Here is a 16,637-nt window from a genome sequence, read left to right as displayed (position 1 = left end):
TCCTCTCCAAATGCCCATATTTACTTTCATTTCTATCATCCTCATACAGTTCCACCTCTCATGTTTTATCCCATCTTTTTTTTTTTTTTCCATAATCCCCTCACACTTGCTCTTGACCTGGGTATATACACCCAACTCTAAACTAAGGAATAGTTGTCAAACCGGTACTCCACCAATGTTTATGGATGTCACTGGACCAGTGACGTTGTGTTACTTGGTGGTCTCCACCACCACGATTGTCGTTTTTATGTCCTTTGGTACCTTCTCGTGCAAACTGTTCGAGTATGGAGAATGATGGTGTACAATATTTAGAGTATCTACTAGCCAATATTGATGAGCTAGCAGATCTAATATTCCCAAGTAGCTTCACCACTGCAAACCTCTTTTATACTCTCCTATATTTTTAGTCTCGAAACTTTATCCTACCAGAAGCTCTCTAGCTCTTTCTATGTACGTCATAACGTTATACAACAGTTAGCCATCACATCCCAAAAAAACCAGAACACTAGGCCTGGGAATTCCACACGGAGAAACCGATACTGATCCAGTCTGATCCGAGCCGAAATCGATAGGGTCGGTATGAAAACTCATTTCGCTGGCAACCCGAACCAAACCATACCGAAATCTGTGTAAACAGGTCGGCCCCGGTATGGGTCAAATACATACCATATTGTGCAACCCAGCCTGAACTTTCTAACGGCTTAAATAGGAAGCACGAGTTGTTGTAAGCTTCAACCCTAAACTCCCAATTGCTTCGCGTTCTCAACTCAGACCCCAACCATAAAACAACTCAGCCTCCATCCCTAAAACAAAGGCTCTCTGTCCTGTCACAGAGACCTAATCAGAGTTCAAGCGTGAAGAAGTTAAGAGCCTCGATTAGGCGATTAGCAATAGCTTCTCACTCTCTCAGATTCTTCAAGCCTCTCACTCTGAATCAATGAAAAAATTGCAAGTCTCTCACTCTCTCAAATTTTTCTGTTTTCTTTCATGGCTCATGCTTTGTAGTTTGTAGTAGCAGTAGCTTTTACTAAGAAGAAGGTTTACACTTTACAGAGATATGACCAAGTCACCATTGTTGAGCAATACTTTGAAATAGCAGTAGCTTTTACTTCTTATGGAGTTGTCAGCTATGATGGAAATTTCATGTTATAATAGCAGTAGCTTTTACAGAGTTGTATGTTATGATGCAATGTTATATCATCTCTAATTGTTGATTAATTTACTTATTTCAATTTACTTGTAACATTTTTGTTGCTTAATTTACTTGTTTCAATTAAAAACAGTAAGAAGAGATCTCAAGTACATAAATAAGCAGATTCTAGTCTAGTTGTTTCTTCAACTGGTACTTCCACTACACCAAAATTGGTCTTTTACGGCCCACCATGTGCGCCGTAAAATCCTATTTACGGCGCACAAAAGCACGCTGTAAAAGCTCGCGCCGTAAAAGACAACATGTCTTTTACAGCGTGCAAAAATGTGTCATAAAAGAACAACTAACATGCCGTAAAAGTGGTTCCACAAATGTCATTTAGGTCATTTACGGCCCACATTGCACGCCTTAAAAGACCTCCTATTAAAGGTGTACACGTCATGCCGTAAAAGAGTAGCTAAACTCTTAGTTAAGGCACACACTGCATGCCGTAAATGAGGTCTGTTCAAACAAAAAATAAAATAAAAAATATTTCTTTTTGCTCAAATGTCATACTCATTTACCCTCATTATAATTAATTTCATTTACAAAGTAACAATTGAAAATGTATTAGTAGAACTCATTACATCAATCAATTAAACCCATATCCCTAAACCCTAAACATATTAGAAGTTACCTAAATACAACAAAGGAATTTAAGGTAGTTCTTAACCACACCATTGAAGACATTCAACAGATGAAAAGGTAGTTCATAACCACACCATTGAAGACATTCAGGTAGAGAGATGAAGTGAAGCTGGCAAGAAGTGCATCCTGTAAAGAAAACATGGTGAACAAGTAAATCAGGTTCCATACTGTTTTCCACAACAAAAATGATCAAGATACTGGTACCAAGGATAAAAACCAAGGCCATACAACAGAAATCGATTGTCAAGCTTGGAAATGAGTAACCGAAATGTAGTGCAAGTTTAGATTTAGCCTTCTTCAATCATATGGACCTATTGAAGCATATAGTCAATCATTGTTCCAAGTGCTCCTGATAATAGGCATCTCCTATTTTCAACAACCTGAAGAATTTCAAACTCAGAGTTTGTAATAAGCAAAACATCTAAAAATAAAAAGTCTGATCCCAAGATCTAAAATTTGGACATCAATGTAAGTCTGATCCCACATAGACAAAAGCTAAAGCAACCAGCATGCTAAAAATAAAAATGACCATCAGGCAAGTTCAATTCTTCTGCTGGACCTAAACTTCAATTCTTCTGCTGGTTTAGATATTCATGGTTGTATATAATAAATAGCTCAACCGATATTCATCGAAGTAAACCCTGATTTTGATACCCTAAACATATTTCACAGTCACAAGAAGTTGATCCTCCAACCAATTAAGAATTAGGTCTTCAATGCATTATAGAAGTTAAATTTAATACATAGTAGACTAGTCTATAACTCAATATGCAACCCAGATAAAAGAGATATGCTTGATCTAACAGAATGCAGAGCAAAAAGCAATTTGAAGTATATAACCAAGTAAAGGTCCAGGATGAATTGGTACTCATAAATTAACAAAACACCAAAAAGAATTCTTGAAGTGACAAAAGAGCCCTGAATTGGCACTGGCTTCTTAAAATATGAATGCAGAAACATAAATCAAAATAATCTACCATGTCTCTGATTACTCAAACCAATTATAAATTGAAAGACACATATAACACTAAATCATGGAATTTAACCAGCACAGCAAGAAAAAAAGAAAAAAAGAAAGAAAAAAAGAAGAAGAAAAGAAAAGAAATAGGAGATCTAATTAACCATCAAGTACGTAAGTAAGAAAAGAGTCTACAGTCTCATGCATCCTATCAGCAGACACAACACATAACAAAAGTGATCTACCATAAAAGCAATTAATGAGGACCAAGCAATGGACTCTTTTTTAATGAAATTCACTAACCCTAAGTGAACCAATCACTTCCACCAAAACCAATGACCAACATGAAGCAAGTATAATTAGAATTTAAGTAAAAACAGAAGCTGTAATTCAGGGACAGTAAAATTAGTCAGAACTTGCAGTACAGACTCGCACACCTGGGACTAAGTCCTCCCTCCATCTTGCCATTATAATAAGAGAAAAGCCTGCCAGGCACAAGATGATGATCTACAGATGGATGCAGAATGCTATAGACATGAGGAATCACAACACGGTTCAGAACCTCTTTTCATGAAATTTACTGACCCTTAGCCAACACATGGAGCTCCAAATCTTAATGGATACCTGTTGGAACATATGTGCTAAATAAAAATGGATACCTGTTGGAACAATTGAACAAGAAAGCAATGAGAACCAACAACACTTCTTTTTTCTTTCACATACGAATAAATCCTATAAAGCTATTAAAGAGAGTACAGAATTAACGACTAATTTGAAAAGCTTACCTTGCCTTGGTGCGGAACTTCATGAAGTTAAGGGATTGTTTAGTGCTTATAATGTAATAATAACCCTTCACAGGGACACGCCTTGTTCTCTGTGTGTCAATGAACTAATCAATGCAAGAGAAAGAAGGATAAAAGAAAACAAATATAATCTAATTGATGCCTCATATGACAAGTGACAGGGATCTGAAATTGAAGATGGCAGCCTTGTAACTTGGATGTATTAAGATTGAGAAGTAACTTGTAACTTACAGACAACGTGACAGCTCTTTCAAAATTCATCTCTGAATTTTTTTGGCTATGGGAATGCTTTTCCCTGCACGAATGACTGCTTATGGTTACATGACAGCCATAATCTCAAGTATAACAGAGCATCTTGCAACATATTCGGTTCTATCTGGATAAATAGAGCAACACAAAAGAAGTGTCATAAGAGTCAAACCTGTACGCTGCAATCTGTTAAGAAATTTCCATGCAACAGCTTCCACGGTAACAATGAATCTCCTGCAAACCCAAATGAGAAGAAACATAAATGAGTCCAATGCATTATCAAACTCAACATAATAAATGCATAGCAAGAAGGAAATATAGAAATACTCTATGCCTTACAACTCTACATCTTCAGGAACTCGAACCAAAACCCGAATCGTAAGTTCTGTTGCCTAGATATGAAACCCAAGTTTGTAAATCACACACATAATCTTGAAATCGAAATGAATACTAGAACCCACCCAAGTTTTTGAAATTTTATTGAACTAAGCTGAAAGAAAAAGTGATTTGGGAGATCGAAAATCAAGAAAGAGAAACTAGCTTTTCCTCACCAAAATTCTTCTGTAGTAAAGAGAGGATGAAGAGTGTCTCTGCTTCCCGATCTGAAAAAAAAAAAAAAAAAAAAAAAAAACCTAGCTAAAATTAAAATTTGGAAATCCAAACATGGTAGAATGGGGCGAAGAGACCAAATCTAGAGAAGGAGAAAAGGGAATTACCTTCGTGGTGATGTTGCTTAGAACCAAAACTTTGAGCTTCTTCCTTTATGGTTTGCGGGTGAGGGGGAGATAAGAGAAGAAAGGGTCGGCTTCTAAGAGATAGGTGGGGATGATTAAGAGTAGCATGTTTAATGTATACCTGGGAATGGGGAAGAGGCTCTTGGAGGCTAAGAAATTGGGGGAGGATGTGGGTTCGGGTGATGATGTGATGATGTGATGGTGTTTGGGTCGGTTGCGCTGTGCTTGGGGTTTTCGAGCAGCTTTCATGAACTCTGAGGACACAAACCAGATGAGGCTGAAAAGGAGAGTGAGACTATTAATGTTAGGGGGAAATTCAACTTTTAGCCAAAAAAAATAAAGGGCGGGTCGTGACATTCACGGCGTGCTAGAGAGGTGCGCCGTAAAAGACCTACGGATGGCTTTTATGGCATGCAATATATGTATGCCGTAAAAGACCAAAAACACATGACTTTTACGGCATGCAATACATGTGTGCCGTAATATACATATTATAGCGTGCAAGAGATGTGGACTGTAAAAAACCAAACAGGCATGACTTTTACGGCCAGCATCAAATCTGTGCCGTAAATGTATATCAATTACGGCATGCTTTTTTGTGCGCCGTATATTTTGAAGCCTAGTTTTCCTGTAGTGTTCTCCCTCAATCCCTAAGAAAGCAGAAGAAGATGTCTCTCAAGTAAGAGCAGGTGTTACATCCCGTATCTCAATTTACCAGTTTACTAGTCATTTGGACGGTAAACGACAATTACTTTCACTTTTTACTTTGTTTCGATACTTTTAGTGGCCCTAAAAGTTGACTTTTTGTTCGGGTCAAAATTTGAGAAAATTTCCTGCATGAAAGTTGTAGAGAACGTTAAACCGAGCGCGTGCATATGTAGTACGTAAAAATCGGAGTTCGTATGCGATAGTTATGGGCGAAAAACAAAAGTTACTGTAGAGGGTAGAAAGTATAAATTCGATTTTCTACTGTGGCCGGGTAACTTTCTTTTCCTCTCTCTCTCTCTCTCTTCTCTCCCCTGCGTTTCCTCTCTGTCTCTCTTTTCTCCAGTTACTGTTCATCATCATCAAGCTCGCGTCCGGCCACCTGGGAGCGAGCTGCAACCACCATTCGATTCATCTCTCCGTCCTCGACTCGTCTGTGGTGGTGGAACGCAGTGTTGTGGCCGGAAAACGACGAATCGAACTGTTGAAGTTTACTGTAGCAGTGTGCCATTTTCCAGATTTCGGCCATTTCCGGCGGCTTTCCTGGACTTAATCGACTCGCCTGGCAACGGGGGTGGCATTCCTCCAAGCCTTGTTCCACGAATCGAAGGAAAAATCGACGAATCAAAGGTTTGAATTTCTTGACACTGTTCACGTTTCGGGTATAATCTTCTCCTTAATTATTGAGGTAGTTCTAGGCATTTTCTGGCTTTGATGTAGTTGAGAGAATTATTGGGCTAGATGAGTAGGTGGTGCTGCCTAAATTTGGTGGCCATCGGAGCTGGTGGAGGTGGCACGTGAATCCCACGCGCCGCCACTGTAACAGGCGCGTGGCGGCGCCTCCGGATGCCATTTGACTTCAGTTTTTAGTCCATTTAATCCTATAATTGCTGTAGAGTTTGTATATGAAATTTGGTGAATTTTGGAGAAGCTTGGAATTAATTATGAATTTTTGAAGTTTAGGGTTTCGATTATCGAATTACGAGAATCCGACTGTCGGATATCTCTCGGTTCTGCCTTGGAACCTTTAAATTAACGAATTGGTATTAGTGGTATAATTTGGGTTGAATCCGAGAAGAAGTGGAGATGTAATTATAAGGAATTGATTTTAGGAATCATATTAATTTGTTGAATAGTTATTCACGGAATATAATTGTGTACAGGGTGACGTACCGAGCGATTGCTCGACGAAGGAACTCGTATGCGTGATCACCTGAATAGTACTGTGAGTGGACTTTTATTTTTAAAGAATGATGCATGCATTTATTTTTTCCCGAAATAATAATTCATTTATCATTTTATTATCGAGCATAATATTTTGCCTTGGATTAAAATTTTGGCATTGTTTTTCCATATGAATTTCAGATACGAATCTATTATGCTCAGATTTGGATTTTATGATTTGTTTTCGGAATATGATTAAATTTTCGGAGATTAATTATAATTTATTTTCAATTATGATTCGGGAATGGATTTTGAGCCTTTGATAAGTATCTCCGATATATGGCTTTTATTTGAAATCATGATTTAAGTGATTTTCGACGAATTACTTTCCGGAATTTATTAATATATTTTATTCGTCGATATTGAGATTTTTTGGAATATTTTTCGAAAATGGGATTTTCGATTGAATTATTTTATCGATTATTTCTCGCCTAATGGTTTATAAATTCTAGAATATTTTGGCGTGCGGGGCCACGTCATTGGAGTATATATTTTCTTGAGATTTTCCGAGTATGGATGGGATTCATACTCGTGTTTTGTTGCGAGGTTGGGGAAGCCTTACTGATTTACTGGTTTTCGATTGTTTTTCCTCACCATACTCGGGTCATTCGATTAGGTCTCCTCCTCACTTACTTTGTGTTTGTGAGTGGCAGTTGAGGTAGCTTATTCTCCTCCTCACGTGAGTGGTAGTCGAGGTTATTAGTTCTCCTCCTCACACAATCTATGTGTGAGTGGCAGTCGAGGGTAGATAGAGCCTGAGGGGCTCCTTTACCAGTATGGTGAAATCTCTTCCCTATATCCTTTTATTGGTTACTTGACTAGCGGGGCTAGTCCAATTCTCTTAGCCAGCGGGGACTGATATGTTTTCACGAGACTTCGAGTTTTAAAAACATACGTTTTATAAACGTTGCATGCATCGAAGTTTTAAATAATTTAAATTAGTGGGGAAGTAATACAACTTGCTTTATTTAAATTATTTATTTAGTCGATTATTTTTGTCCATTCACTCTAACGTGTTTTTCAATTACTTTCCCCTGGGCCCTTCGGTTTCAAATGCCCAGTTTGCAGGCGAAATTAGTTGAGGTCGGGCGTACATTGGAGTTGAGGCATAGTCAACAGCATGGCTTCCGCATTTTTATTTGATTTAGGTTTTCCTTGATTTCCCTTGCTGTTAGAATTGCTCTGATTACCTAAGCAAATTAATGTTATTTAAGTTGTGATTTGTGTTATGTGATTTCTGGTTGATGTTGATTTGGGGAGCAGGGTGGCTCCAGGAGAATAAGGATGGGGGATTTAGAAGTGTAAATATGCTTTCTACAGGTTTTGGGTAGTCCATTTTAGGGGAAGTTCCGCCAAATTTTTGGTAGAATTTCTTCTAAGGTGGGCCCCGCAGGGCCATTTCGGATTTGGGGTGAAATCCGGGGCGGGTCCTGTCAGCAGGAGCTCCATCTTCGTTTGACAAGGTTAGTAGCAATCCTCGAGCTGATAGAAAACGTAGTTCGGTGTGGGAGCACTTTGTGGAATACAAAGATGTAAAAGTCACTAAAGTGAAGGGTCAAAAAGATATTGTAGAAGAATTTACGAGGGGTAAGTGTAGATATTGTCCTAAGGGTTTTGTAAGAGACTATGCTTGTGATTCTTCCAAAAATGGGACTCAAGGAATAAGTAGGCACATAAACAAATCATGCAAGTATTATCCAGGAAGGAGAGCGATAGATAAAAATCAAAAAGTGCTTGCTGGTGATAAAAGTAAGGGTAATTCAATGAAAATGGTAGCATTTAATCCTGTTGAAGTTATGAAAGCTTGTGTTGAAATGATTGTAGTTGATGAGCTTCCTTTTAGCTTCGTTGAAAAGCAAGGGTTTAGGCATTTTTGTCATGTTGCAGTGCCGATGTTTAAGGTCCCTTGTAGGAAAACTTTGGTGAAACAGTTTCTTACATTGTATGATAAGACGAAGAAGAAGTTGAAAGTTGATTTAGCACACTATAGGGTCTGCCTAACTACTGACACTTGGATAAGTACTGTTCAAAATTTCAACTACATGGTGCTAACAGCACATTTTATCGATGATGAGTGGGAAATGCATAAGAGGATAATCAATTTCTGCACCATTTCTAACCATAGTGGGAATTCCATGGGTCTTTTGATTGAGTCTTGTTTACTTCAATGGGGGATTAACAAGGTTTTAACCATCACAGTAGATAATGCAGCAGCCAATAAGTGTGCTATTGAGTTTGTTAGGTCCAAACTTAACAAAAGAGAAAAATCAGAATCAATCTTAGGGGGTCAGTACATGCATGTTAGGTGTACTTCCCATAGTTGTAATTTGATTGTTGGAAGTGGGCTGAAGAGATTGAATAGAGCAGTGTTAGCCATTAGAAATGCGGTGAAGTTTGTTAGGTCTTCACCAGCAAGGTTGGATAGCTTTAAAGCATGTGTAGAATAGGAACAGATCCCTTGCAGAGGCTTGGTTGTTATGGATGTTCCCACGAGGTGAAACTCAACATTCTTAATGTTGGAAGCTGCCTTGAAGTTCAAAGAAGCCTTTGCAAGGATGGAGGAGCAACCAGATAGTGGCTTTTCAGCCTATTTCAAAGAGCCTGAGGAAGAGTATGATGAGGAAGGAAATTTGGTTCCAAGCAAAGGCAAGAGGCCTAGAGTAGGGCCTCCATCCAATGAAGAATGGGGTATGGCGGAAGTATTTGTGCAGTTTCTTAAGGTGTTCTATGAAGTTACTCTAAGAGTTAGTGCAAGTAATCTTCCCACAATCCATACCACTTTTCATGATGTGTTGTCAATCAAAGAGAGGCCCCTACAAAGAAGAGAGGTCAAAGAGAGGTTGTAAGCTCATCTTCACAAAGCACTATAACAAGTAGTGGTAGCAGAGGAAGACAATCTTACATCAATGATTGGAGAAAAGTAGTTTTTGAGCTTGATGAGGCTGTGGTTTCACATGAAGTAGATAAATACCTACTAGACTCTCTTGAATTCACAAATGAGAAGGAAGGGTTTGAGTTCCCAATTCTGTTATGGTGGAAGATCAATGGACCAAAATACCCTATACTTGCAACAATAGCCAAAGATGTACTGGTTGTTCAAGTTTCGACAGTTGCATCGGAGTCTGCTTTTAGCACGCACCGGAGGAAGAGTTCATTGACTCCTAAACTTGTCGAAGCATTGATTTATCTACAAAGTTGGTTGAGGGGGAATGATATTAGATGCATGCACCATGCATCAAAGATTATGAGTTCTATGAAAAGTATGAGAAAGGTAAAGAATTCTAACTTTCTGTGTTTGTGTTTTTACGTTTCAATTTTTGCAATTATGTTTTACATTCTGATATCAGTTTCTTGTGTTTTGTACTTTAGTATGTAGATCATGTAACCCTAATCTCTTCAAGCTCTTGTCCTCCTCCAAAAGCTAAGGGAAAGAATGGTACCGAAACTGATGATGAAGTTGTTGAAGTCAGTGAAGATGACTCTAAAGAAATGATGTCTAATGATTCAAAAAACAGTTGATGGTGATCAGTTTCTGACTTTCTGTTTTCTATAGCAAGCATGGACTTCTTAGGCTTTCAGTTTTCAGTTTTCAACTTGAACATTTCATATTTTTATGAACTTATCTAGCCGTTTAGGCATTTGGCTACTGAATTTCAATTTGTCTAAGCTACTGAACTGATTTCAATTTGCTACTGTGGTTTGTGAACATTGCTACTGTGGTCTGTGAATTTATCTACTAAACTAATTTTATTATGTGAGATTTGTTATTCACTTATTTTAGTTATTTGTAGTTCTAAGTTCTTTTTTATTTGCATTTTTGACTGAAATGTGCATGAAGTTCACTTGAGAACTAATTAGGAAGGCAGGCAAATTTACAATGCTGCACTTTTTTAGGTTTCTAGAAGTTCTGTCATTTAGAACTGTTGAAACCGTTTGGTACCGAAACTGTACCCAACCGATCTGTTTATGGACTGATCGGCATCCCTGATAAAATTCCAGCATCCTGAACCGAGCTGAGTCAAACCGATCCCAGGACTACAGAACACAGTTGAGGAAGGGCTTACCTGTTTACTAATTATATACCTGTGAAAATCCAATTAGTATACCGTGGCGTAGCTAGAAATTTTGTTAAGGAGGGTCAAATTTGTGTCGATGTTAGATTAAACAAAAAAAAAATTAATTGAAGACTGGTTTTAAATACGCTATACTTATCTACAAATTTAAACTCCTAGCTAGTAATGTAAAGAAAGAAAACATTAGTTGCCCCAAATTTCCTTGATGAAAAGTAGTAAATGAGAAAAACAAATTTGCAAATAGTCTAAAAGTCATAAAAAGAATGAGGTCGAAAAGGAGGGAATGAAAATATAGAAGAAAAATATATATTTTTTTATTGTTGAGAATTTTCTCGCGTTTTAACAATTAAGAGGTTAATAGTAATTTTATTTTATTTCTTTTTCTCAATCAAAAAAAAACTTTATTTTATTTCAAAATGATTAAATTCTCATAAATATGTCTCATATAAATTAGAAAAATATAATATAAATAGTCTTTTAACAATATTGAGCAGGGTCAAGTGACCCCCCCCCCCCCTTCCCTTATAGGAGCTTACAGATTTATTGACTTGCAGACTCTTTAGACTAATCAGTTTGCAGTAGATGGACTCTATAATAGGACAGATTAATTGAAAACATCAATCAGTTAGAATTCAAAGCTAACTAAAGTTTTGTCCAACTTGTACAGATCTACATGTAGCTGCTCAAAAAACAAAATAAAATACTGAATGGAATCCTTGTAATTGAGATTGATTTCTGGTTTAAGCTTGTGGTTCTAATTTTTATCGATGATTTAGCATGCAGCAAAAGCTCAGAATCTTACAAGTACTCTAGTGCGAAGCCAGAATCACGTACTAGATCAAACTTTGGAAATACAAACTCTGCTATACCAACAGTATGTCGACTCAACCTTTTTGACATCAAGTTTGTAACAGCTACGTACATGTCGCCATCTTGAGTTTTCTGTCCTTAGTCCTCGATCAATCCTCATCCAAATCTTTACCAATACAATTTGAGCTTTGAATCCCATAATCACGTCATCCACTAATGACTAATATATTGATTAGACAACTACACTGTTTTTTTCTTTTCTTTTCTTTTCTTTTCTTCTAATCTCATAACCTCCGGCCGCCTATTTTCAGTTAGATCTCAGATGAGGTAACCAGAGATGAGGGTGAGGAGGACGAATGAAAAACAAAGAAGAACGAGTTAACTTTTCCACAAGTCCTTTTCTACCACAGAACAAAATGAATTACTGGTGGAGATATTTGTAATTGAGATCGTTTTTTAATTTAACAGTGTAGTTATATATATATATCGACAATGATCTTTGCATGAACTCATGAAGCAAAGCTTGAACTCTTCTTAGTATTGTGAAACCAAGATGAATATTAGATTCACATTTTAAACCTCACCATTAATTTCAATACAACAATTAAGTTTGGATCTTCCCGTGTTTATATTATCGCATTATATCCTTTAATAGTTTAATTGTGTCACGCCCCGAATTTTGAATAATAAGTTCAAATCCGAAACATGAATTAAACCACTTAATCAAATAAACGTTCTGAATTTTTTTCTCAAAACAACCTCACCACACGATACACAAACTTCAAATCTCGAAACCTCGAGTTCATTATTACAATTCACTCTCACAAGAAATATTGTAAAGCTCTAAATGAGCATAACACACCTCACCGGCTCACAAAGCAATTCAGATTGACACAATTGCAGCTACTCTACGCAGCTCGATCTCCGTCCTGATTCTCTTGACCTGTAGGATTACCCGCTACACAATTTGAATAGTGTACCGGGATTGCAACAACACAAACCCGGTAAGCTTTTGACAGCCCGTATGAGTAAACAAGGAATTGCACGACTTTAAAGAACAAATCAATTTAAGTGATTCTTAGTATAAAAATTGAAGTGCACAACGTCACTTCAAACATCAATCAACTCACATCTCACCATGACCATCCAAACAACTAAACTTTCCCTTTCCAATATATACTCAAGGGTATATGATAGTTATAAAAACCCCTCCACGCAGCATGTCATACTCAAAGACACATAAAAACTTGAGGTTATCCCTCAAACAGTATGATGGCAGACAGACTAGAGCTCTAACTGAATCGTAACCTGTCACCTTGGCCAAGGTTCAATCTTACGATAATACGTGTCATAATCATCGACACACGATGAAGACACCTGCCACTATCATCGACGCACGATGAAAACACTTGCCACAATCATCGACACACGATGAAAATACTGGGCACTTTCATCGACACACGATGAGAACACTTGCCACAATCATCGACACACGATGAGAATACTTGGCACCATCATCGACAGACGATGAGAACACTTGACACTAACATATAATTCGTCTACACATTTCAACTATCGCACTTTACTCAACTACTCTTTATCACAAACAACTCAATACATCACACAATGTCATAACTTTCAATATATATTTCACGTAAATATATATATATATATATATACGTAATCACCTACACAAGAGTGACTACTAATACCATCTATAGTTCACATGCAATAAAAACAAGAAATTCATTTTTATACTTAAATTCATTTTCCTTACCTGTGAGTAGTAGCCCTATGAACCGTAGTCGATCAAGTTCATATTATTTCAAAACAAATCTTTATTTTCTTAAAACAATTTTCCACACCTTTATAATTAAATATAAATCACTAAATTTCGGTTCATGAAGGAACCATGTGCGATTTTACTCACCTCTAATCCAGCTGCATCTTCTTAACAGCTCAACAACAATTTCACAAATTGTCCGCCAAATCGATCCGTCAATCACCTAATCCAACACGATCTTAACTTAGCAATTTATTCAAAAACCACACAAATACAACAATCCAACGGTTGGATTCTAAATTAATGATGATCCAACGGTCGGATCGAAATTACGCGATGATCTAACGGTCAGATCCTCACGGATTGCCCTTAGGATCATCCTCCAAAATTATCACGAAGATCCAACGGTCAGATCTTCCTGAATCATCCTTACAAACATCTCCACAAATTTATACGAAAATCCGACGGACGGATTCTCACGAATCGCCTCCCTAATCACTGTTTTGCATTTATACGAAGATCCAACGGTCGGATCTTCGCCCATGACCACACAAAGTCACTGGGACAGTCATAAGATCATCATATCAAAACTACAAGTCCATCTGACGGTCCTAACTTCACATATCACAAATCTAACGATCGAAATCGATCGAAACTTAAAAATTCATAACTTAATCATACGATATCCAAAAATTGCATATAATATATCAAGATGATCGTATTGAAATATAGAATCTAAAAATGCACAGAAACTATATTTTTGACCCCCGGAGGTGGCCGGAAAGGGCCGCCGGAATTAGTGGCAGAGCCGCCGCCGACCACCGCCAATGGTGTCGGGGCCGGGCTGCTCCTCTTCCTCTCATCATGCTTAACAACTTTCATAACTACCATGTAAGCTGAAAATAACCGGAAGTGGTTGAAATTACCTAAAACAGTCGAGGTGGCCGGAAAATTTCCAGAATCCGGCGAAATTTGCAGAATCCGGCAAGGCTTGATTTCGACGTCAAAACTTCAATTTCAGGCTTCTATCCCTTCTAGAGAGTTGTTAAGAAACTGAAGGTGAACTCATTAGTTCATGAATCACAGAAAAATATGGTCTGTAGCTCGAGATATACCGATCGAAAGCTTCGGTGGTCGGAAAAATTCCAGAATCCGGCGAGCTTGAGTTTCGACGTAAAAACTTCAACGAAACGCTTCGATTCCTTCTGTAGAGTTGTTCAGAACTTCAAGAAGAACTCACTAAGCCAAGAATCACATAAAGAGGTGGTCTGTAACTCGAGATACACGGATCGAAGGGTTGTTTGTCGATCTAAACCAGTCGAGCTCCGATGAACGTGAAATCGTTCTACCCAGGTCTGGTCCTTCTTGGTGCTTGTTCAGAAAGTTGAGGCGAGCTCGTGGATGAAGTTTGGTGAGGATTGATGGCCGGTAGCTTGAGATATCAAGCTTGGAACCAAAATGAGCTCAAACCGGCCTCGTGTTCCACCGTCGTGTACGGTTCAAGAGCCGGCGAAAGGCTACCACCGGCAGCTGCGCAAGGAAGAAGCGAAGGCGTGGGACGTGGTCTAGGGTCGATCGATGGCCTATGGAGCGAGAACGAGCTTGGAGAAGTTTGCTCTGTTCTTGGATTCGTTTCGGCCGAGAGAGAGAATGATTTCGGATGATTATTTTCTCTTTCTTCAATTATGCTCTGGCGTGGTCAATGGCAAAAGAACGGGCACACCGAATTATGAGTAATCATGAAAGGTAAAGTATTGCAATCATGAAAAGTAAAGCACCGGTAATCATAGTTAATCATGCTTTGCTTTGATTAAAAATCGCAGTTATTACAAATTGTACCCTATGACTTCATACGCATAAACACATGATCATCACAAAATATCTAACTAACAACAAATGTCTACTGACATGAGGCATGTCCAAGTCCCCAAACTATCCTCTATCCATATATATATCCATGCACGTATGGGTTCATATCCTTAGAGTGAGTGTAACAGCATATGTACGTGTTGAACTCTTTGTAGTTGAGATTAGCATATGATTTTTCTACTTTAGTTTAATTTATGATGAACGTACGTCAACAAATTATTCGAAATAACAGATCGAGCTGATTATGTTCAAAGACTATTGTTTAATGACGCTCACTAGAACTAACTGAACCAGAGATGTAAATAGCTTAGCCATTTCTATAGTTCGGGGTAACAAAGTACATAGCTTAACCACATTCATGTGCGCCTGCTCACGTATATCAGAGATTTTTTTTTTGTTTTTCCAATTTTTTCCACAAAGAAAATTCTTTTCCTTTTTGTGTTGGGTTGTAATATTATTCTTTCCTGGTTTCTTTAGCAAAGACTTTGTCTCAGCTTTACTAGCTAGGAATCCGTTTGGATCTGGGAAAGAAATTATCTATATAAGGAGGTCCTTGGGCTCTGTATTCCTCACACTTTATTCTCAAAGCACTTCGTGATTATTGAAACTTTGATTGGTACTTAGCTAATTGAGATTAATCAAGACGAGATTTTCAAATATGTCGCAAGAAGGCAACAAGTGGACGATGGCTGGAGACAACAAGAAAGACCATTCTCAAGAAAACTGCTCCTGTGAAGGCCGTTCGTGTCCACCAGCTCCAAAAAAGAGCCAACCTTCTCCAAGATACAATGACTCTTTTGGCGGACAAAACTTAAACACGAATTTCGACCAAGAAGCTCGAAGGAGTAGTTAGAGCATATAGTACTAGGAAATAACAATTTGATTTGTTGTGCTTTAATTTGATCTATTGATCACTTTCTCTTTAAATGTTTCTCTAGCTATATTTTATGTAATAATGACTGGTTTATGTTTAGTGATGGAGAATTTATTATATCTTAATACAGAAATTTTTTGTTAGAATGCATGAGTTAATTTTAACAATGCTTGGTTATTAGTTTTGAGACACTTGCGTTTCAATTTGAACTTGTCAATCACGCATAGATGAGCTGAAGCTAAGAAAAGGAGATTCAGAAGATCTCTCTCCCATTTTCTTTGGATCTTGGGGGATTTCTTTCCTATTTTCAATTGCATGGAACACCATTTATTTTGCCGATCGAGGCAATAATGGAAAACAAACAAACATTCTTTACCATATATTCTGTAGACAGTTAAGTTAAATTTCTCCTCGATCAACAGGAAAAACATTCATGTGATCGATAAAATACAATTATAGTGTTCTGGGATCACATACTCGCTTGACCAATCAACTGCTAGCTAATTCGCGAAACTCTATCATCTTGAATTCTTGATATAAAAAATGCCAAGTTTTGTTAAAAAAGACCTCACTAGCTGGCGATAATGAAATTCTTGAGATCTATTTCATTGATCATTTTGAAGGACTATTTCAACACTAATGATTAAATGATTCAGTAACGCAATTAAAGCTAGCAAGTAGCAAACAAAGGCATAAAAAGAGAAGGCCAAAATGTCAA

General features: G+C 37.7%; 1 long non-coding RNA gene across 6 annotated transcripts; it reads right to left on the bottom strand.

Annotated features, from left to right (window-relative positions):
• Positions 1-1,699: 1,699 nt before the first annotated feature.
• Positions 1,700-4,870, bottom strand: LOC133711049 (uncharacterized). Of its 6 annotated transcripts, none has more exons than XR_009847049.1 (7): positions 4,564-4,870; positions 4,399-4,449; positions 4,187-4,239; positions 4,020-4,081; positions 3,830-3,905; positions 3,581-3,669; positions 1,700-3,454 (listed from the first exon to the last, which is right to left on the bottom strand). It is a non-coding gene; the product is annotated as an uncharacterized LOC133711049 (long non-coding RNA). The 6 variants fall into 6 exon arrangements; XR_009847047.1 differs by having other exon boundaries at positions 3,830-3,893; XR_009847046.1 differs by lacking the exon at positions 4,187-4,239 and having other exon boundaries at positions 1,700-1,963; positions 2,066-3,454; positions 3,830-3,893.
• Between the last annotated feature and the right edge of the window lie 11,767 nt (positions 4,871-16,637).

The sequence above is a fragment of the Rosa rugosa genome, chromosome 5 (assembly GCF_958449725.1).
Source record: "Rosa rugosa chromosome 5, drRosRugo1.1, whole genome shotgun sequence".
Classification (NCBI taxonomy): Eukaryota; Viridiplantae; Streptophyta; class Magnoliopsida; order Rosales; family Rosaceae; genus Rosa; species Rosa rugosa.
Note: the sequence above shows the minus strand (reverse complement) of the source record. Positions and strands in the feature narration are given on the sequence as shown.